We start from the raw sequence: 22,708 nt of genomic DNA, 5'->3' as shown, positions 1-22,708 counted from the left end.
AACTATTTTGACTTCTTAAAAAATACTGTATTAGAGCATTATTTTCAACACTTGGGTCACCTTACATGAGTTCTGCAAACTCTCAATTTTGTTTCACTCTATACCCACTACCCCCAGAAGATATCGTTTTCTGCCTCTCCTGTACTGTGATAGAATCTTGAACCAGTCTCTCCAAAAGCCTGTGTTTACATCCACGTCCCCACTAAACTGTGAGCTGAGGCCAGTGTCCATTCATCACTGAACGCCTGCTTGCATAGTGCTCAGTGCTTGGTGAACTTCCCATAAGCCTTTGCCAAATGAACAGGTAAATATACGAATGGACAGCATGTCTTAGGATGGGTCCCATGACTAGTGTCCAGTCTCATCCCTTGGCTGTTGCCTCTTACTGGCTTCTGTTTCAAAGGGTAGCCTTTTTGTGAACTCCTGCCCTCATTCTGGAATATACTGTCCTATGTGAAATCAATTCTCCTCTGCACTTAACACCAGCCCCCTTCCCTCCAAGCCAAGGACCAGTATTAGGCACTCTGATCTCTGAGGTGCTTTCCTGGGATGAGGTGTAAATTAATGCCAGCCTGACCACTCTGGGTCATTAAAGACCAGATGGTCATTTTTGCACAAGAAGCAACTGAACCCTACTGGCCTGGCCCAAATCCAGCCTGGATAATTGCCTCCCGCCTACACAATATCCCACCTCTCATTTTCAGACACAGAAATGATTTTCACTTCATCCTCTAAAAGCTAGCCAGGCAAGACTGTGCTGGCTTTCACCTGACTACTGTTGCTAGGGCGTGGTTTAAGGAAGCAACATTCCTCAGGGCATGGTGAAGGGGTGGGGAGGGTGGGGCTGTAAAGTGCTCTGGGGAGAGGGGGATGGGCAACAGAAATCTAAGTGCTTTATTTTATTTTATTTATTTATTTATTTATTTTTATTATTATTTTTTTTTTCCAGTGGGTTTTGTCATACATTGATATGAATCAGCCATGGATTTACATGTATTCCCAATCCCGATCCCCCCTCCCACCTCCCTCTCCACCCGATTCCTCTGGGTCTTCCCAGTGCACCAGGCCCGAGCACTTGTCTCATGCATCCCACCTGGGCTGGTGATCTGTTTCACCATAGATAGTATACATGCTGTTCTTTTGAAATATCCCACCCTCACCTTCTCCCACAGAGTTCAAAAGTCTGTTCTGTATTTCTGTGTCTCTTTTTCTGTTTTGCATATAGGGTTATCGTTATCACCTTTCTAAATTCCATATATATGTGTTAGTATGCTGTAATGTTCTTTATCTTTCTGGCTTACTTCACTCTGTATAATGGGCTCCAGCTTCATCCATCTCATTAGGACTGGTTCAAATGAATTCTTTTTAATGGCTGAGTAATATTCCATGGTGTATATGTACCACAGCTTCCTTATCCATTCATCTGCTGATGGGCATCTAGGTTGCTTCCATGTCCTGGCTATTATAAACAGTGCTGCGATGAACATTGGGGTGCACGTGTCTCTTTCAGATCTGGTTTCCTCAGTGTGTATGCCCAGAAGTGGGATTGCTGGGTCATATGGCAGTTCTATTTCCAGTTTTTTAAGAAATCTCCACACTGTTTTCCATAGCGGCTGTACTAGTTTGCATTCCCACCAACAGTGTAAGAGGGTTCCCTTTTCTCCACACCCTCTCCAGCATTTATTGCTTGTAGACTTTTGGATAGCAGCCATCCTGACTGGCGTGTAATGGTACCTCATTGTGGTTTTGATTTGCATTTCTCTAATAATGAGTGATGTTGAGCATCTTTTCATGTGTTTGTTAGCCATCTGTATGTCTTCTTTGGAGAAATGTCTGTTTAGTTCTTTGGCCCATTTTTTGATTGGGTCATTTATTTTTCTGGAATTGAGCTGCAGGAGTTGCTTGTATATTTTTGAGATTAATCCTTTGTCTGTTTCTTCATTTGCTATTATTTTCTCCCAATCTGAGGGCTGTCTTTTCACCTTGCTTATAGTTTCCTTTGTAGTGCAAAAGCTTTTAAGTTTCATTAGGTCCCATTTGTTTAGTTTTGCTTTTATTTCCAATATTCTGGGAGGTGGGTCATAGAGGATCTTGCTGTAATAATACACTCGGAAAAATAAATGAGACTTAGTCATCTTAAGTCAATACACTTCATCCCCCATTACATTTTTAAAGTGACAGGGGTGATCAGAAGTCCATTGTCTGTGCCTTTTTAAAAGTTTTAATTTGGAAATGAATGATCTTTTATTAGAATCATAGAATTATGGCTGGTTGCCGGTCTAGGTAGCCCCTGGAGTAGGTCCACTTTTGACATTAAAACTACTGATACATAAAGCAGTCATGGATGGTCTTTTGCTGGAAGAAATCCCACTTACTTCTTATTACTATAAGGGAAAGCTGAGGGGTCTGCTTGCTGAGCATGTAACTGCCTACACAGGAGAAGACCTGCTTAGCAAGATGAATGTAGGTCAGGCAGTCTGACCATGAAACATTCAGGGCCAAGTGCCAAGGTCAAGAGCACCCAGGGTAGACTGATTGGCACAAAAATAAACAGACCAAGCATGAGGCATAAGTGAGCAAGAACTGGTCAGGAACACCATCCTCAGAAGGCCTGCAGGTCCTGACCCTTTTGCATGAGATTATCCAGAGCACGCTGGATTCATTTGAAGAGGGAGAAATGCTCCTGAAGTGGTTTATGGTTATGTATTGGCTTGCCATTCTTGAAAACACCAGAGGCTCAGAGCTCTACACCTCCTTTTGTGTCCTTGGCCAGACATATGGTTTGTATGGAATGGGCTGAAGCACATTTTCTCCACTCCAGAAAATGTCATGAGGCCTCAGAAGACCACTGCCTAGCTTATTGCAGGATCATAGGGGAGCCCTGACTTGCCCACAAACACATTCTCTTCACCCATGGCCTTGGCTCAAAGCTGTCTTGGAGAAGCTATGTCTTGATACTTAGTAATAAAGCTTCCTGGGAAAGCAGGACTGCCAAAGTTTAAGTGGTGGGTTTTTATGACCAGGATTATGGTCCATTAAGGGACAAGGATGAAAATACCAGCTCATTTCATTTTGATCTCTGGTCTAAGCTAAACCACCATTCTATTTCCAATTAAAGTTCCACAGAAAAAATGCTGATGTTTCTCCTCCAGAAACAACCTTCCTGGCATTTTCCCAAAAACCTCCACCATAATTTGAAGCCACATGCTCACAGCATTGAGACTTTGTGGCTTTGTTTTCTCCAAGAACAAAAATGACCTGTAAATAAAGTGAGTTTTTGACTGAGATTTTTTTGCACTTGAAAAGAGAAAATGTGAGACATATTCAAACCAAATCAGATATGGGAACAGGATGCCAGTTGATAACAGGGAAATGGGGATTCATCCCTTTGAGGATCTTCCTGTCTTTGTGTCACATGAAGCGGGGCAAGGTTGTCATAGTGAAGCCATCATGACTAAGAAATGCAGTTCAGCTTCTACCTTTATTTTGCACCATGGCTTCAATAACCTAGGAATGGGCATCAGTAACCTACTTCCTCCATTCTTTTCATACCAGTAAATTCCACTTACCAGACTCCTCTTGGCTAGAGAAAAGTCCACTCCCTTCTAGACATGATATTGTCATTTTTGAGAACAAGATACACAGGCATGTTAAGGGTATTCTAGACAAATCCTAACGAGTATGACCACTGGCAAGGAGCAAATTAGGACTTCCTATTAAACAGCTGAGGAAAGCCTAGGTCTGCCCCAACCTTTGGGGAAATAAGGGGTCAATGTCATAAGCTAGTCTTTGGATTTTTCTCCAGTGGTAAATAAAAAGTACTTGTGTAGCATATACTGAAATAAATTTCCATCTAACCAAAGAACTCTCATATCTATGCAAAAATCTCTCAAAGACGTTTTGAAATGAATTAAATACAAAAACTAATAAGCTATTTTTTCAAGAAATATTGAAGAACCATACCAATAAAGTAATTGAATAGATTGTCAAATAGAGTCATCTTCATATAAACATGAGAAAGCCCAACATTTCCCAAGAAAGCTAAGAAATTTCTTCTTGAGAACATTTTTGCCAAGCCATGAGATTTCAAATAAACTCAAAATAAAAATAAATCAGAAGTTCCAAGGTTATCAGCTTTACATCTGTGCTGTTATGTCAATGTGTATTAGAAAACACAGTCACCTTTCTAAAAACATTGAGAAAAAAATATCCTTCATGAACAACAAGGACCAAATGCTTTAATAAATAAAGGACAAATACAAATTCCAGCAACAACTAAGATTTGAATCAAATTGTTTTCCTGTTTCTCCCCTTCTCTACCCATGGCCCACTCCAGAATACACTTGTCCCAAATGATGGCTTGACTTATCTCTGGACAAGAGATTGTGTGAGAAACTGTATTTCCATGGTGAAGATTTTCTTCTTGTCTTTACTCAAGCTTTAAGATTTTGAGGTTGGAGGAAAAGAAAAGATGACTGTAGGCTGTGAGTGTAGGTCATCACTTACCTGGGAATTTGGTGAGGAGATCCTCCTGAGTAGGACAATCTTCTTCCAGATGGTGCCCTCTCCACCCTCTCCTCCCCTCTCCCCATGTCTATAATACAGTGAACCTAGAAAGCTGATGCTATTGAAATTTGAACTTGAAATCTTCTTTCATGTAATTGCATATAGACATATAAACTACGAGTGGCCACCCAAACCCATAAATCTTCATTTAAGCTATTATAACCTCAAGATAACTAAATGACCTGCTTGAATTTCCAGGGAGAATCAGTATTTGTTAGGAGGATATGCTAGCCTGCTCAGGTTGCCATAAAAAAAGATACCATAGACTGGCTGGCTTACACAACAGAAATTTATTTCTCACATTTCCAGAGACTGAAAGTCTGAGATCAAGGTGCTAGCAGTATCAGTGTCTGGTAAGAGTGCTTTCCTTGGATTGCAGACAGCTGTGTCCTAACTGTGCCCTCACATGATGGGGAGCAAAAGTGAGAGAGAGAGAAATCGCCCGTGTCTCTTCTCAAAAGGACACTAATCTCATCAGATAAGGACCCCACCTTCACAACCTCATTTAACCTAAATTACTTCTGTAAAGACCCTGTGTCTGAATACAGCCACACTGGAGGATCAGGACTTCACCGCATGAATGGAGAGAGGGAACACAATTCAGTCCATAGCAGAGGGCTAATATTCAAAATATTTAACTATTGGCTCCAGGTACCAGCCAATCAGAACAGATACTTGCTGTCAGATGCCAGCTGGACTGGTGCATACCAGCAGAATATCCTGGATGAAACTAAAGAGACAAAATCCTCCCTTTGGCCTCCTCCTAGAAAAATCTCCACTGTGCATGTAAAAGATAGCTTCTGTCACATAGTATACCACCCAAAAATGGAGAAATAGGTCTTATCCATTCATGTTCAGAAGTAAACACGTTGCTTGATCAATAGAAATATTTATTTGGCTGAGACACTCAGCATATAGGATCTTAGTTTCCCTACCAGGGATTGAACCTGGGCCTCCTGCATCCCTGCATTGGAAGAGCAGGATTTTTTTTTTTTTTAATTTATTTACTTTCATTGAAGGATAGTTGCTTTATAGAATTTTGCTGTTTTCTGTCAAATCTCAACATGAATTACCCATAAGTATGAATATATCCCCTCCCTTTTGAACCTCCCTCCCAACTCCCTCCCCATCCCACCCTTCTAAGTTGATACAGAGCCCCTGTTTGACTCCTGAGCCATACAGCAAATTCCCGTTGGCTATCTATTTTACATATGGTAATGTAAGTTTCCATTATACTCTTTCCATACATCTCACCCTCTCCTCCCCTCTCCCCATGTCTATAACTCAATTCTCTATGTCTGTTTCTCCACTGTTACCCTGTAAATAAATTCTTCAGTACAATTTTTCTAGATTCCGTATATATACGTTAGAATACAATATCTTTATCTTTCTCTTTCTGACTCACTTCACTCTGTATAATAGTTTCTAGGTTCATCCACCTCATTAGAACTGACTCAAATGTGATCCTTTTTATGGCTGAGATGCTGAAGCTGAAACTCCAATACTTTGGCGACCTCATGCGAAGAGTTGACTCATTGGAAAAGACCCTGATGCTGGGAGGGATTGGGGGCAGGAGGAGAACGGGACGACAGAGGATGAGATGGCTGGATGGCATCACCGACTCGATGGGCGTGAGTTTGAGTAAACTCCGGGAGTTGGTGATGGACAGGGAGGCCTGGCGTGCTGCAATTCATGGGGTCGCAAAAAGCCGGACACGACTGAGTGACTGAACTGAACTGAACTGAACTGAACTGAATATTCCATTATCCATTCATCTGTTGATGGACATCTAAGTTGCCTCTATGTTCTAGCTATTGTAAATAGTGCTGCAATGAACAATGGGATACATGTTTCTCTCTTTTTTTTTTTACATGTTTCTCTTTCAATTTTGGTTTCTTCAGGCTATATGCCTAGGAGTGGGATTGCTGGGTCATATGGTGGTTTTATTTCCCGTTTTTTAAGGACTCTCCATACTGTCTTCCATAGTGGCTGTATCAATTTACATTCCCACCAACAGTGCAAGAGTATTCCCTTTCCTCCTTACCCTCTCCAGCATTTTCTGTTTGTAGACATTTTGATGAGGGCCATGCCGTGTGAGGTGATATCTCTTTGCATTTTTTTTTTTAATTTGGAGGCTAATTACTTTACAATATTGTGGTGGTTTTTGCCATACATTAACATGAATCAGCCATGGGTGAATGAACATGTGTCCCCCATCCCAAACCCCCTCCCACCTCCCTCCCCATCTCATCCCTCAGGATTGTCCCAGTGCACCGGCTTTGCGTGCCCTGTTTCATGCATCGAACTTGGACTGGTGATCTATTTCACATATGGTAATAAACATGTTTCAATGCTATTCTCTCAAATCATCCTAACCTCACCTTCTCCCGCAGAATCCAAAAGTCTGTTCTTTATATCTGTGTTGGAAGAGCAGAATCTTAACCAATGAACCACCAGGGAAGTCCCAATAGAAACATATTTTAATTCATCAACCTATTAATACTTAACTGGAAGAAAGGAAGGAAATTGTAGAAAACTTTTACTTTATAGACTGTGGCTTTATCATGTGCACATAATATTTTGTAGTCAAAAAATAAAACAAAAATTTTCCTCCTTGTCTTGTATTTGTAAATATCCCGACTCTTTAGTTCTTAAAATCCTAAACTATGCCAGCTGCAGAGTTTTGCCTAAAGGTTTTCCTATCAGAATTAGTCCATTGTGCAAAGAGTTTGATCTGTTCGAGACATAAAAACAAGCTTTCATTCAGGTAGATAGTTTTTTCCTTGTTCCTAGGTTGTTGCTGTTGGGGTTGTTTATGACAAGAATGACAAATTTCTGAATAAGGAATTGAAATGTTTAGGAAGACAATTCTAATGATATTTAAATGAGTAACTCTGAAGAGGGCCCTAGTCACCCTTTAAACATGGTTACAATTTCTCTCCCCTAGGATATGAAATCACCCCTTCTCTTCCTCAGAATTCAAAGAAAGGAAGCCTTCTTGCCCCCAAGTGAGTGTGAGTCGCTCAGTCATGTCCGACTCTTTGCAATCCCATGGACTGTACAGTCCACGGAATTCTCCAGGCCAGGATACTAGAGTGGGTATCCTTTCCCTTCTCCAGGGGATCTTCCCCACCCAGGAATCAAACCGGAGTCTCACGCGTTGCAGGCAAATTCTTTACCAACTGAGCTATCAGGGAAGCCCCCAAGGGAGATGCCATATAGACAAGGAAGGCAAATTGTTTCCATGCGGATTTCATGCTTCATATTTGTGTTAGTTCCACAACACTCACATTGCTGGACAATTCATGTAACCAGACACTATACCCTAGATTCACCCCCAGGGCATTGTGACGTTTCCAAATTCTCCCTGAGATATTATCCTCTTGAGAGCCACTCTATTTAACTATATTAGACCTCTCACAGCCTCTAAAATACTCCATACAATACTGCTCCTGTGGATGACTGCTATTCTGTTCCTTACACCTGAAATGTTCATCTGAGCTTTCTTCCTTGCCAGTTGAATTACTATTCACCCTTTCTAATTCTAAAGAGGCTTCCTCTCTTCTCCCCAGTCACTGTTCCCATGTTCCACTTTGAATATTGCAATGTAGTAGCCAATGGGTTCCTGTACAAATAATTGAAAACCTAACATTAGTTTTGAATAAAAAAAAACAAATACAAGGTCTGAAAGCGAGTGAACTCAATTCTGTTTCAGCAGCTCAATTTTATTACTGAAATTTCATGCTTTTTCTTTCCTTCAGCTCAACCATCCTCTGCATTTTAGTTTTTCATCCTCTTGTCAATTGTTTCATGGTTTCAAGATGGCTGCTAAAGCTCTAGCATCATGCCCTCACATAACTGTAGCAATTAACAAAAGAAGGGATGGTCAGAAGGCTCTCTCCCAAACATAGTCTACATTTTCATGTAGGAAGTAAACCTATCTAAGACATCCTCTATATCTCATTAGCCAGAACTATTTCACATTCAGTTCAGTTCAGTTCAGTTCAGTCCCTCAGCCGTGTCCGACTCTTTGCAACCCCATGAATCGCAGCACACCAGGCCTCCCTGTCCATCACCAACTCCCGGAGTTTACTCAAACTCACACCCATCGAGTCGGTGATGCCATCCAACCATCTCATCCTCTGTCGTCCCGTTCTCCTCCTGCCCCCAATCCCTCCCAGCATCAGGGTCTTTTCCAATGAGTCAACTCTTCGCATGAGGAGGCCAAAGTACTGGGGTTTCAGCTTCAGCATCAGTCCTTCCAATGAACATTTATGACTGATTTCCTTCAGGATGGACTGGTTGGATCTCCTTGCAGTCCAAGGGACTCTCAAGAGTCTTCTCCAACACCACAGTTCAAAAGCATCAATTCTTCAGCTCTCAGCTTTCTTCACAGTCCAACTCTCACATCCATACATGACCACTGGAAAAACCATAGCCTTGACCAGACGGACCTTTGTTGGCAAAGTAATGTCTCTGCTTTTTAATATGCTGTCTAGGTTGGTCATAACTTTCCTTCCAAGGAGTAAGCATCTTTTAATTTCATCTCTACAGTCACCATCTGCAGTGATTTTGGAGCCCAGAAAAATAAAGTCAGCCACTGTTTCCACTGTCTCCCCATCTATTTCCCATGAGGTGATGGGACTAGATGCCATGATCTTAGTTTTCTGAATGTTAAGTTTTAAGCCAACTTTTTCACTCTCCTCTTTCACTTTCATCAAGAGGCTTTTTAGTTCCTCTTCACTTTCTGCCATAAGGGTGGTATCATCTGCATATCTGAGGTTATTGATATTTCTCCTGGCAATCTTGATTCCAGATTGTGCTTCTTCCAGCCCAGTGTTTCTCATGATGTACTCTGCATAGAAGTTAAATAAGCAGGGTGACAATATACAGCCTTGACATACTCCTTTTCCTATTTGGAACCAGTCTGTTGTTCCATGTCCAGTTCTAACTGTTGCTTCCTGACCTGCATACAGGTTTCTCAAGAGGCAGGTCAGGTGGTCTGGTATTCCCATCTCTTTCAGAATTTTCCACAGTTTATTGTGATCCACATAGTCGAAGGTTTTGGCGTAGTCAATAAAGCAGAAATAGATGTTTTTCTGGAACTCTTGCTTTTTTGATGATCCAGCAGATATTGGCAATTTGGTCTCTGGTTCCTCTGCCTTTTCTAAAACCACTTTGAACATCTGGAAGTTCACGGTTCATGTATTGCTGAAGCCTGGCTTGGAGAATTTTGAGCATTACTTTACTAGCGTGTGAGATGAGTGCAATTGTGCGGTAGTTTGAGCATTCTTTGGGATTGCCTTTCTTAGGGATTGGAATGAAAACTGACCTTTCCCAGTCCTGTGGCCACTGCTGAGTTTCCCAAATTTGCTGGCATATTGAGTGCATCACTTTAACAGCATCATCTTTCAGGATTTGAAATAGCTCAACTGGAATTCCATCACATCCACCAGCTTTGTTCATAGTGATTTCACATTAGCATGTCCCAAAAGAAGCTGATGGGAAGAGAGATTTCTATCAAGAGATAACATGTGCTGTGTATTGTATCCATCATACTTTAACAATGTTGTTAAAATTTCCACAAGTAAGGTATCATAACTATTATTAATTTTAGCAACATAGTTTATGGTAGACCAAGGTAGCATTGTTTAAAAAATAAAACAGCTCCTTAGTATATAGAGAACATTTAATTAATATATTTGAAATTAAAAGTACCTTGGGATGGGTGACCAAATGTACTGAAACCATCAAATTCCTATCATCCAAAGTTCTGTTCCTGTCCTTTGTCCCTCAGGATGCTGGACCACTTTATAACTAGATGATGATAATAAGACAACAATATTTTACAGACCACTTTGCTATGTCCTTCATTTAACCTTAATATCTACCTTGAGGGGAGTAGTGGTGATTTAACTGCTAAGTCATGTCCGATTCTTGTGACCCCATGGACTCGTAGCCACCAGGCTCCTCTGTTCATGGGATTTCTCAGGCAAAAATGCTGGAGTGGGATGTCATTTCCTTCTCCAGGGGATCTTCCCAGACCAGAGATCAAACCCAAGTCTTCTGCCTTGCAAGCAGATTCTTTACCAACTGAGTCACCAGGGAAGCAGAGGGGAATAGTATTATTCCTAATGTACAAGGGAGCACAGAAGCTCAGAAAGACTAGTCACTTGCCAGAGTCTACACAGCTTAGGTAGTTCAAATAAGGCTGCATCCCAGACTTACATGACTATACCTACTCCCATCCTGTCCTGCTCCTGTTCACTCTGGGGTCACTCTGAGCTAGAAATACCCCAAATCTTGGGTAAGACTCCACAAATTCCTCCAGCCCTACCACCCCAAAAAGATAAGAAATTTCCCCCACTTCCCTCCAAGCAATTACAGCATCCCAACATCTAAACTGCAAGAATGAACCAGGAAATAAATAGTCTTTCTAGCCTCACTATAAACTCTAGACTCACACATTGCAAGAAAACAATTCAGGATTTCACCTGGACTAAGAGGACCCAACTTCTCTTAAAAGCAGAGCAATTATAAGTATTTGGTTAGTATAATGAAATCCAGTGAGTATTAAATAAAAGTGTTTATTGAAGGTCTAAAATGGATTGGCTCTAAAAAAAAACAAAAACACAAAATCAGACCTGGATGTCTACAGAAACCAGGTTTCTGTATGCTTCATTGACTCGGTTATGAAATAAACATTAAAAATAGACTCATACATTATTCCAAGTAAAGTTAACAAGGCAGGCCCTTTTTAGACTTAAATTCACATGCCCGATTATGAAGAGAATTAATAGAAATGTTCCCTGAATGTTTACAAGGTGTTTACTTAATTTCTATACTGAAAATCAGGATATCTTGGTACTGAAAAAACTTCATGCCCAACAGTTATACAAAACCACTATTTCTTCAGTTTATAGCCTCTCTTAATCTCTTTGTGGAAATCTCCAGACCTCAACTACATTCCTTGAAATTTTACAAGGCACAGGAGGAACAGAAATCAGCTCAAAATGAATATGTGCATTCAGAAATGCATTGAGAATTTTTTTCAACTTTTCGGGTACCTCATACAAATTAATCTTCTGAAGGGCCCTGGTGGTCTCTGAATCACTGCTTCACTCCCCCCACTTCTCAGCACCCCCATTGTATTCTCTTGATAGGAATAACTGCCAGATCATTAGGGAAGAAAAAAGTTTATTGAGTCAAATCTGGGAGGGCCCGCACAAGGTCAGGAGCAGGTACCACTGGTTTTACATAATTTTTGCATCTGCACCAATTTGATTTAAGTTATAAGTGGGATTTATTGGCGAGCATTGCATTCTAAAAAGTGGTTTATACCAGATTGTCTCATATTTATTATGATTCAGTCAAAAGTGAATTGTACACATGCCATCTGCAATGAGCTGATACAATGGATAGAAAAAAAAATAGCTCTTGAAAAGCACATTTCTTCTCCTTTCCATTGTCCTTAATGCTTTATTTGAGTGGAAGAAAAATTGCTTTAATGTGAAAACTCTATCATTTCCTGTGGCACTGATTACCAAATGGAAATTATTCAGGAAAAAAAGGTAAAAGGAAATTGAACTCAATATATTAGGATTGTGGTAACAGAGAAAAATAAAATTCTCCAACAAAGTGTGTAAAATAAAAGATATTATTGTGCATCTCCAGGAAGGAAATAGATGTAGACACAGGATAAAACATGCCAGAATTTCAGATTCTTAACAAAAAACAAAACAACTAAAAAAAGTTATTTGCTTAGCATTTCTTACAGATTGTATATGTCAGGAGGTGGCAACCTTTCCAAAATGATCCAAGTGGCTTGTCCCCATGCAACTGGCCTGCTTAGGGAAGGAGAGGAATAGATACATAGGACCCTCTTAAGCAGGATGACAACTGAAAGCAACTCAGAGGCCACTGAGAACTTCTCCAGGTTTTTAGAAGCAAATTGGGCATTATTATTTTTTCTATGCCAATCTTGCCATTTTTCACTAGAAATTTTAAAAATCCTTGATTGACACAGCTGAATAACTGATTCTACCATTCCGAGAGTCAATAACCTGCTCTCTAAGCTGATAGGAATATCAGAATCCTTTCTCAGGCTCTAACCAGCTTCCCAGATTCTAACTTATTCCTCCATTAATATATTCTTTGTCATGGTTATAACTGTACTGAAGTGCAATAGAATGCTGAAAACAGAAAATTTACTTCTTAATTGATTGATGCTGTAAATGAGCTGAAAACTCATGACCAGATGTGTCCCCAGTAGGTGCCTCAGAGTTGGGAGAGTGAATATAGTTTAACCGTGTCTTCACCCAGTTTTTTTATAAAGGGCCCTTATGAGCACAGAGGCACACTGGATGCTTTTAGTTAGGTTATGTTTTGTTTTCTCTGCCTCTTACTATTCACCATGTAGTTCAACATCCAAAATGGTCTTTTTAAATATGTATAAATAAAATAATATGATGTCTGAGATTTGCCTCAAAAGATCCCAGGGAATAGGGGAGATCGGGGAGCTATAAAGGAAATATGATGGGCCGCAAGTTGGTGATTTTCTAATGTGGGTGCTGGGTACAAAGCAAGTGTGTTATACTTTTCTCTCTGTTTTATATTATGTTTAAAATTTTTCCATAATAAACGTTATTTAAATATTAGGAATTGGCATTGTTTGGGATTTCATTTTGGTTTGATTCTGTTATTTGAGAATGCACATGCAGCTTCCTACTGGACAGCCAGGCTGATGGTCTGGTCTTTTCTAGACGGCTGTGGCAGGGTGGCCCTTGGCAGAGAAAGTCGGAGCACAGACACTTCATTTTTATTATGAACAGATGCCGCTACTGATCCATGAGCCAGAGCCAAGGCTGAGTCCTATAAAACCCACACTGTGGGATTCCCTTCGAGGCAGAATTGTATCCATTAGTCAGAGAAGACTGCTTGGAGAGAGTCCTGGGCACCTCCACCCCACACCTGCGAGTGACTCACAGGGGATTAACTGGGGAGGAGGAGAGGCTATTCCAGTCCATGGAGAGAAGCGGAGAAGGAGGAGGGACAAAAAGTGGCACGAGCGATGTCTAGCTCCCAAGAGAACTTTCTTCTCAGCTCCAAGTTGGAAAGCTAAGTCCACACTAAGTTTGTCACCAGCCCGGCAAATATTGGGTTAACTAGGGCTGTTTAAACTTGAAACATTGAGAATCCAAGATCCAGGCAAAAGAAACTATCTGGCACATATACCTCGAATTAAAATGATTTTCACTTTACTTCTTTTCTCTTCCCCCAATACTTCAAAAAGAAAATTCCTTAGTTGAAGGGTCTCCAAGGTCTTCTTGATTTTCAAAATTAATCTCTCTCTGGATCAGTTACTAGAGTGTGGAAAGTGCAGTGATTCCAGAATAATTTGTTTTTCCAAGAATCTTAAGACTGGCTCATCGTTGTGTTCTCAACGCAGCTCAGCTCTTTGTAGATGAGCCTCAAAAAATATATCTATAATGGGAAAGGCAGTGAGTGCCCTTGGAGGCTTTGTTCCTTTCTGAGAATGTTTTCTCTCTGGCATTGTTATGAAAACCTGCTCTATTCACATAAAAGTACAGCCACTAGCAACCTACACCCTTAAAAAAGGTTAATGTCATAGTTGCTAGCTGAAGAATGATTTTCATCACCTCAAAGAGTGATCTCCAAATTGTTTAATCATCCACCCCATCCGTGAAAAAATGTAGGGCACATACATCTAATATTTTCATATTTATTTACTTATAAGTTATGATGCTGTTGTAATAACAGGAAATTAGTGACCAAAAGTATATAACAGTGTGCCAAGCTCCCTCCCAAGCACTTTACAGACATGAAAGCAATAAGATCATCAAAAACGTTTCTGTAAACAAAACTGGGAGAGGTGTGGATGGACCTAGAAAGTGTCACAGAGTGAAGTAAATCAGAAAGAGAAAAACAAGTATCGCATATTAATGCCTATATGTGGAGTCCAGAAAAATGGTACAGATGTTCTTATTTGCAAAGCAGAAACAGAGACACAGACATAAAGAACAAACGTATGGATGCCAAGGGGATGGGGGGCAGGGAGGAATAGGGTGGGAAGATTGGGAGGCTGGGATTGACATAAATACGCTATTGATATTACGTATAAAATAGTCAACTGTTTGGAACTTACTATATAGCACAGGGAGTCTACTTCATGCACGTTGGTGTCCTCAATGGGAGGGAAATCTCAAAGGGAAAGATGGTATGTATATGCATGGCTGATTCATTTTGCTGTGCAGTAGAAGCTAACAGCATTGTAAAGCAACTGTACGGCAATAAAAATTAATAGGAAAAAAATAGCATTCCTGTTGCCATCTCTAAGGAGAGAAGAAAGATAATTAGTGTTTCTTAGAGGCCTCCTACACCCTGGATGTTTCACGTTCTTCATATTCCATAATACCACAACTGCATAAAGTAAGGAAACTGAGGCACAGACCGGACCTCACACCAAGCTTTATACTCCCTGTGAGGACCTATATGACGTGATCACTCCCTGTGATCCACTCCCTACCGCTTCCTGTTGGTTACTTCGTGTCACAGACACTGTCGCATTTGCTCCTCTTCTAGCATGCCAAACCAGCGCCTTCCTCAGGGCCTTTGCCCATGCTGCCTCCACAGCCTGGAATACACATCCCGGGAACTCATCAGCTTGCTCTCTTATTTCACCATCCCCCGCCAACTAGAAACATTGTTCCCTGACCTCTATAATAGCACCTCATTCGACATCCCTTACTTAGATTTTTTTTTATTCAAAAGCCTCCATAAAAAAAAAAAAAAAGCCTCCATGATATCATATCTTACATAGATACTTGATATATTGATTCCTCCTCAAAAAAAGAAAACTCTTTTTTTAAGGATAAAAAAATATTGTCTAGTTTGTCCTGAAATACAATCTCAGTGCCTTGACTATTGCCTAGAACAGAACTAGCCCCCAAGAAGTATCTACTGAATAAATTCAGTAAGTCGTGTATTCCCAAAACACAGACCCTAACGACGACAAACGCCCTCCTAGATTCCAGCTTCATGGGAACTACCCACACGACTTATTCTCAGAACCTGCTGCTTGAGAAAGCCCCACCCATTCTGCAAGATCTGGGCATGCCCAGGCAGACCGGGCCTGGGAACGCCCTCTGAGGCATCAGGGTGAGGCGAGAGAAATCACTGAGGCTGCACAGCATTCCGCCCCGGGTACCTGTCACTGTGAGATCTCCAGGCATTCCCTCTGAGAAGCACTGCTTCCTGTCTTTCCTGGCTCTGGGGCATCGCTTCTCTTCTCTGATTCTGTCACACTGATGCTTAGCTTAGCAAACACCCAAGGGAAATGCCGGGAAATTTTCAGACATGATAAGGCAGACACATCCGTGCCTTTGTGAAAGTCACAAACAAGGCCAAGAAAATGAAAAACTTCACAGCTTCAATAACCCAGAAAATTCCAGAAATCAGGTCAAGCCAAAAGTGGCTTTTCAGTGAACACTAAATCAAATCCTCCATTTAGTGCTGCCAGTTCCTGGGAGGGCAAGACTGTACCCATTGTCTTCTGAAGTGTACATGTATCACTTCTGTTTTCATTTAAAAGCATGAAAGGAGATGTTTAAAAAAATAAGAACACTGACCCTAAAAGAGGTTTAAGTTATGGCTTAGTAGTTTGTGAGCCCAAGGATCCTTAAAAGAGGACATTTAAAGAACTAGAGGTGATCAAGTTCCACCGGGACTAACTTCCTTCTGCAGAAGGGTTTCCTCTGAAATCACAGCGAGCAGGTGTAGGTCTCCTTGCTGTCAGGTGGCTCTGCACTGTGAGCTGGTCTGAGGACAGGGCAGGATTTTCAGGGACCCTGACAAGGGGATCCATACGTTCAATGCTCCTACAATTGTCCATGTTTCCCAACTGTGGCTGTCTGCCAAGAAGGAATTGGGGGTGCCTCTGTGGCCCTCATTTCCATCAGAACCAGTCCTATGTTGTAAATGAAGATGCAATGCACACAGGGATGGATAAAGAAAATATGGTATTCCCCTTGCAGTGGAATAGTATTCAGTCCTAAAAAGGAATGAAGCAGTGATATGTGCTACAACATGGATGAATCTTGCAAATATTATGCTAAGTGAAAGAAGCCAGTCATGAAAGGCCACATACCCTATGATTCCATTATGTGAAATGTCCAGAACAGACAAATCTACAGAGACAGAAAGTAGGCTAGTGGTTTCTGGGGGCTGGGGACCCGGCAGAGTAGAGGAATTGTGGGTGGCAGGCAAATGATGAGGAGTTTCTTCTCTTTTCCTTTTTTTTTTTTTTTTTTTGTTGAGCATGACAGCTCTTATTCTTTTTCTTGGCCATGCTGTGGGGCATGTGGGATCTTAGTTTTCTGACCAGGGATCAAACCTGCACCCCCCGCATTGGAAATGCAGTCTTAACCACTGGACCACCAGAGAGATCCCACAGGGTTTCTTTTTGAGGTGAGGGTGAGGAAAATGTTCTAAAACTGACTGTAAGAGCAGTTACACATATCTGTGAATATGCTAAAAAAACACTGAATTGTATAACTTAAATGGGTGAATTGTATGTTATACAAACTACACATCAGCAAGGCTATTTTTTTTAATTGGAGTATAGTTAATTTACAATGTTGTGTTAGTTTCAAGTGTACTCAATAAAGCCATTTTCAATCAAAACAAAAAAGATGAAATGCCTAATCCACATATGCCACAATCAGTCCACCTTAAAACATAACTTTGAGTATTCCACTTAGTGCATTGTACTGACTATTTTTAAACTATAAAACAAAAACAAAATAGAACAGAAAATATCACACAGAGTACAGGTAAGTATTATCTCCTAAAAGTTTCATTTTGATTTGGTCTGCTTGCACCAGGTCAAAATGTGCTAATTCCAAAACTTGTGATGTATTTTATGAAGAGTCTTCAAGTAACCCCCATTCCTCTTGTATCTGATCAGCCTAGGTGACTCTGTTATGCAACTCTAGACAGCTCGAGGTTGGTCACTTTACCCATCAGTGTCTAGAGTCAAAACCATCACACACTTTCCTTGGAAGGCCTCCCAAACTTGACTAGTGGGTCTGTAAAACAGCAATCCCAATTTTGCCATCAGTATTAATGACAAATGGGCTTCCCTTGTGGCTCAGATGGTAAAAAAAAAATCCACCTGCAATGCAGGAAAACTGGGTTTGATCCCTGGGTGGAAAAGATCCCCTGGAGAAGGGAATGGCTGCCCCCTCTGGTATTCTTGCCTGGAGAATTCCATGGACAGAGCAGCCTGGCAGGCTATAGTCCAAAGGGTTGCAGAGAGTCAGACACAAGTGAGCAACTAACACTTTCACTTTCTTTTTCTTTCATTAATGACAGATGGAAATATTTTATTCTCCCAAACAGTCATTCTGTCCTTCCCCTTCCCAGAGTGCTCAGGTGTCTGCCCTCCTCTGCCTGAAATTCCTGCTTGCTGGTGGCATGAGGTTCCCCGCCACAGAACTCAACAAGCCCTACTCCTAAAATGGAGTTGTGCCCAGGAAGTCCCATGTTTCTCTTCATCCTTTCATTTACTGATGGGGTAAAAATCTTATGACTGCCTGCTATGTGCCAGGCACACTGGACATACAATGGTGAGCAAGACAGGCATGGTCATCACCTTCCCAAAGTCCACAGCCCCATCAGAAGAGAAGGATGCTCTCGTTCTTTTTATAACTGACAATCATTTGCTCTAAGACCTTTCCGAAACTATTCCGCTCTGCCACTCTGAGGTGTGTTTGCTCAAAATCTGGGTTTTCTAGTCCACTGAGACTCATGGGGGTTTAGACCTGGAAAGGCCCTTGATGAACAGCTCCGCCTTTTACTGATGCACCCAAGAAGTGATATCCTTTGCTCCCTGATGCATGACCAGCTAGAAGCACACCTTCCAGCACCCCCATCCCACATCCCTACCCTATAATGACACTGAATATGGCCTTCTCTTTATGAAGAATTGAGAGATCTTCAAAGGGAGTGCTTACATCCTGAACTTGCCATAGAGGTGGTAGTTCAAAATGTTCAAGCTGCAGCTAATGTGAAAAGAACCAAAGCCATATTTGGACCTTCCAGAAGGGTTTTCAACAATATAAATGTTGGGGAATGAGAACAGCAGGAGCCCCAGTTACCAGGAACATTCCCCTCCAACCTCCTAATAAATCTCTTTTCTCCTTTTTGAAGTTTAAGTGCCCCCTTCTTGAGTGGTCGTCTGATAGCCAGGACCCCCTTCGGCAACGATAGCCGTGTTCTGTTCCCAGGCCTGGACCCTCAGCATTTATTTGTCTGGTTGGTTGATGGTTGTTTGTCTGGTTGATTTGTTGATTGGTTGGATGGATGAATGGGTGGGTGTGTGGGTGTTTTTTCTTCTTTTCCCCATCCTCTTAAAAATCTAGCCTGCATGCTACGAGCTCTTGGTTTAACATCCCCAAATCCTAGCAGTTTCCTTAAAAGTCTGTCCCATTAAACATAAAATCTACAGAACACACACCAAGCTACTTTTTCTCTCCCCTAATAAATCAGGTAAATTACCTCCTTTGTTTTTAAGACCATTTCAAGTTCACTCTTAGCATTCTTAGTTAAGGTATTATTTATGTTGTCATTTAATAGAGATTTAATCCACTTTTCAGCACACAATCGTATCACAATATCCCAGAATTTTTCACCCGTATTATTAAAGTTGAGGAGAAAGGTAGTTTTCCTCAGACACAACACTGATCGTTTCCAGATTGCATGTGTTTCTCTGGCATTTTAACCCACCTGAGTTTATAAGGCCCACTAAAATAAATAACAGTTTGGTCTGCAAAGACTTGGACTGGGTTAATATATGCATAGAGAAATCTATGTTTATCTCCACTTTCTAGAAACATGAAGAGTCTTCTACAAATATGTTTATACACAGCAGAAACCATGTGAATCTCCTGGTAAATGTTTGCCTTCATACTCCTGGGGCATGCTGTCACCAGATGGTTTGGTCAAAACAAAATCATACACACACACACACCACATATTTGAGCACCATGCCTCCCCCACCTTTTTTTTTTTTTTTTGGAAATTTTTTGAAATTTTTTTTCCTTTCATGCATGAGAAAGAACGTAGAAACACTTAGAATAATGACCAGTATGTTCTGTGTTTACTGCTGCTTTCCCTCACTAGAGACTAACTCATAAAACTTTACTCCAAATTAAACAAACCCAGGCTCTCCTTGCAACCAGTCAAAAGCTTCCACTTACACTGAAGGAAATCGTGACTTCCATCTCTGAGAGGCTATACGGACACCCCAATGGAAAGATAACGGATCTCGCTTTTTCTCCCTATATTCTGCCAATCCTTGGAGGTGCCAAAGTTTTTACCTGGACTCTGGTACCCACAGCCCTTCCCTTGGAATTAGAATGGAAGCTGCAAGAACTGTAGATAAACAATATTTTAGAACATTAACATCTTTCCTCCTGTTTTTAAAAATTATCTGATTGCTCCAATGATGGTTATTCAGAGAATTTGAACAATCAAGGATTTTACCAACAGATAAGCAAGAAAGCATCTTTGACTGTGGCAGAGAACGTTCAAAGAAAACCAGGTCTGTAATAGATTGAGGAACTCTCTCACCATCCTATCTTTTCAGCTATGACTTCTCTAGGGATAATTAGATGTTTTCTTTGAAGAATTCAAATGAAAGAATGTTTATAAAGCCATCTAGTTTTGTGCCTAAAGTACAATATATTCTCAGTGGATATGAATTCTGCTGGAATCCCAGACTTGAAACTGTACTCTAATGATGCATATAAAAGACCTTGAGAAAGAAAACAAAAAGTCTCAAGGTCATGTCATTCCAGCCCTGACCTCGGCAGTCTATTTGTCTTCCTCTCAGCAACACTTGGGTTTCACAGCCTCCAGCCCCATCAGACAACTACCTGGAAGAAGTTTAGAGAGGATTTTAATTTTAGAAAGACATCTACAAAGATCATTTGATGCAACCCCCCTGCTTCCTACTCTCAACAGTCTGCTTATTTTCAAACATGCCCGCCTGGAGCCAAGGGGGTGTTTTTGTGTGGTCCAGTTCCCGTTTTTTTATGGATTGTTCCTGCACTCTGGAATCCCTGGAATACTTCAATTACAAAAATTACCATGTGCTGGGTCCTTTCGGGTTGACAAGACTGCCTTCCTTTCTATTTAAGCTGGGTTGTATTTGTTTACATAGGAAATGTACTCTTTCTGAAAATTCAGGCTAGTTCAACAGCCACTGAGATAGCCCCATTAAAAATAGGAGGTTAAAATATATATTGAAATATATATATATATATATATAATAGGAGATAAAAAAAAAATAAGAAGAAAGGCAAGAGGAGGATAAAGAAAGTACACCCGTATATTCTAACCATGAATTTTATTCAGAACAAACTCAGAAAATCAGGGGGTGCTTTTTCCCTCCATCCTTGAGACAAAGCCTTGCTTGTTCTCAGAGGATGGGGAGGCTTACCCCACTTTACATCACTGGTCATGCTGTGCAGAGTGATTTTCCTGTTTAAACTCTGTGCTTTCTTAAATGTTATCTTTTCAAAGAAAAATTAGATAACCCTGTGTCCCCAGACTGTATCGTATTTGTTTGAATAGGAAACGCTAATGTTTTTCTACATGTTTGGTATCAGTGTCAGTAGTAACTCAGGTTGGTGGTTAAGACAGGCCCCTTTAAACTCTGGGAATCTCCCTGGCCATCTTCCAGGAGCCAGAAAGTTCACAGTGATTTTGAATAATGATCTCCATAGCTATATGAATTATCTGTATTATTTAGCAAGAGGGAAAGAAAGTTAGATTTTACTTTTTTGGTATGTAATTAATGTATCTTTAAATATGTCATTTCCTGGGTTTCCCTGGTGGCTCGGTGGTAAAGAATCCGCCTGCCAATGCAGGAGATGCTGTTCAGCCCTTGATCTGGGAAGATCCTACATGGTGCAAAGCAGCTAAGCTTGTGCTCTAGAGCTCAGAAACCACAACTACCGAGCTCACGGGCAGCAGCTGCTGAAGCCTGCATGCCCTAGAGCCTACGCTCTGCAACAAGAGAAGCCATCGCATTGAGAAGCCCTCTCACTGCAACTAGAGAGTAGCCCGCCATCTTAGCACTAGAGAAAAGCCTGTGCAGCATTGAAGACCCAGCACTGCCAAAAATAAATAAATATATAAAATTATTTTTTAAAAACTAATTTATTTATTTTTAAAAAAACATGTTATTTCACAAGAGTTTTTCTTCTTAATTTCTCTTCTTTACCTCTATGCCCATGTTACTTTTGCCTTTCACCCAGCGCACTGGCAAACCACCTTTACAACTCTTTTGAACCTCTAAAGACCTTTGTTTCATTCATCTCTACATTCTCATTGGTCTAAAGCAATGTCTGTCCCCTCAGAGTTCCACTCCTTCCCATTTGTGTTCAGGCCCAAGTTGTGTTCAGGCCCCTGCGTCTGACAGGGAAGGAAGCAGAAATAGCAGCAAACACACATTTCTAAACCAACAGATTCTCCATGTGAACAAACTCTCCACCAGGACAAAACCAACCTGTCCTCTGTAGCCAGCACTGGCCCATTCAAAGTTTTTAAGAGTAAAAGCTTATTATTAGCACCCCAAACTTTATTTTTCAGTACCTTCACTTCAAATACACACACTGAAGAATTCAATGCCACCTTGCTTCCCAGTATGAGAACCTATCCTTTGAAAATCTAGCATCAGGCAATTGGTGTGCTTCCTCTCCCAGGGGAAAGCAACTTCATTCTACCTACGAATGAAGACCTGTTTCCTCCTAGTCATGTTTCAGCCATCAGTGCTCAGATGACAGTAGTAATTCTTAAGGTAATAAAACATATCTCTGGTCACCAAAAGCACCAGATAAGTGGTTTGCTGCTCCACTGGAGCGAGTAAGCCCTCTGCTAAAAACCTTATGTGTCTCTTTAAACCCAAACCTTCAAACCTGTGTTAAAGGATAACACTCTTTGCCTGCCTCTCTTTACTCAAAAACAATATCCTTGGCTGCTGCTAAGTCGCTTTAGCTATGTCAGACTCTTGGTGACACTGTGGACTATAGCCTGCCAGGCTCCTCTGTCCATGGGA

Source organism: Cervus elaphus, chromosome 18, assembly GCF_910594005.1.
Source record: "Cervus elaphus chromosome 18, mCerEla1.1, whole genome shotgun sequence".
Lineage (NCBI taxonomy): Eukaryota > Metazoa > Chordata > Mammalia > Artiodactyla > Cervidae > Cervus > Cervus elaphus.
This window is presented reverse-complemented; position numbering follows the sequence as displayed.